Raw genomic sequence first — 1,673 nt, 5'->3', positions numbered from 1 at the left:
TGACAACCTTGATGTGCTAGCTTATTTTATTGCAAAGCTTGCCGTGCTAGGTCCAGAGCATAAGGTGCCCTGCTTGTATCGTGCTGAATCTAGTTAGGCAGAGGAATCCTTGCTAATTCTGGCAAGTTTTTTGCTTTCACATCCGAGTTAAAGAAAACTGGAATTGATCTTACAAGTGGCTCAAAATGTGAGACTGCCTGATTCCATTTTAAGGTTGTCAATAACCTGGTAGTTTTATTTGGTGATGCAGTTTGTAAGTTAAAATGATGCCCAGGGTTCAGGACATGTGTGATTTCTCTTGACATAGGTGCTCCTTCATTGCCGCTGCCATATGCCAGAGCCGACAATGAACTCCTGGTAAGGCTTTGTTGACCCAACTTGTTACTGTATGCATTTGGTGTCGTGTAGTATCATATGTAAGCTTCTTTTCTCCCCTCTAGGACCTTATTCAGACAGCAGCCTCAAGGCTACCTATCTCATCAAATGAACTATTTATCATGCTCGACGAAGCAAGCGAGAACACATTTCTTTGTACCAACGCAGCTCGTATCACTATTGTTTCTTACTTTGTTAGCTACGACATATATTTCCCCCAGTTTTTCTAATTCTTCTCTGATTCATGTAACAGGATGACAGTGGAAGCCATGTTGTTGTTTTGTTTGTTCCCAGCCCTGACTATGGTCTTCGAGCGAGTCCGGCATGTTGTTCATCTGACTATGTTCATCCAGCGAGTCCAGTATGTTCATGACAGGAGCAGGTAGTTTGTGATCACATGGAAGGAGCTTGTAAAGCAGTACTGTATTACATGTAGAGCTTGTTACACTTGTAGAGCTTGTAAAGCAGTATGGTCCTCTGTATTGGAACGGATAGAGCTTGTATTATGTGATCTGGTTGCTCTTATTTAAGTATCATGTGTGTTTTTGTCTCTGCCAAACAAAATAATGCTTGAAATATGAAGAATATGAGCTTGATAGATGGGACCCGCTTACCAAAACATGACAAATGGGACCCAGTTACTAGAACCTGACAATTGGGACCCATCTGACTAGTGGACCCTTCTTTTGGAAAAAACAGAAACCCTAAATTCGTTTAGACAAAAAGGCCACAACCCAACAATAAAAAAGGTTGCAATGTTGGGCTTGGCCCATGAAGTTGATCAAAAATTGATAGAAAAAATATATAAGAAGGCCGAATTGTTGGGCTAGGCCCATGTAGAAAACCGAATTAGACCGGACTGAATCTTGTGCCACATCAGCTTGCCACGCTGGATGCCTACGTGGCCTGGGGAGGTTGCTAGTGACCAAAACGCCACAGTAGGAATATTTTGGTCGTAAACGTCCATGACCTTCTCACAGAGAAGGTTGCTATAGTCAGTTAACGACCCTCGGCTTTTGACCTTCTGTTTTTGGTCACAAAAAGGTCGCAAATGAAAAACAATGACCTTTCAGTGACCAATAGTCAAGGTCACAAGTTGACATATTTCTTGTAGTGTCTCCGTTCGACGACGTTGAGGCAGCACGTCCCGATTTACGGTACCCACCGTTCTCTCTGACCAAGCTTCGGCGCGGTAGGGCCTTCGCCACTTGCTCGCTGCCGTAGTATGGGCAGATCCTGGCCGTCGACGCCCTCGTAGTAACATCCCGACGACCCTCAGGTACAGCTTCCTCTGGCCT

At 44.2% G+C, this 1,673-nt stretch overlaps 1 long non-coding RNA gene across 1 annotated transcript; it reads left to right on the top strand.

Moving 5' to 3' along the window:
- The first annotated feature begins 258 nt into the window (after nt 1-258).
- On the top strand, nt 259-925 carry LOC119340733. Its single transcript, XR_005164650.1, has 2 exons — nt 259-357; nt 629-925. It is a non-coding gene; the product is annotated as an uncharacterized LOC119340733 (long non-coding RNA).
- Nucleotides 926-1,673: the final 748 nt, after the last annotated feature.

This window comes from Triticum dicoccoides, chromosome 7B (assembly GCF_002162155.2).
Source record: "Triticum dicoccoides isolate Atlit2015 ecotype Zavitan chromosome 7B, WEW_v2.0, whole genome shotgun sequence".
Classification (NCBI taxonomy): Eukaryota; Viridiplantae; Streptophyta; class Magnoliopsida; order Poales; family Poaceae; genus Triticum; species Triticum dicoccoides.
The sequence above is the reverse complement of the archived record's forward strand: the minus strand, read 5'-3'. Positions and strand labels throughout refer to the sequence as shown.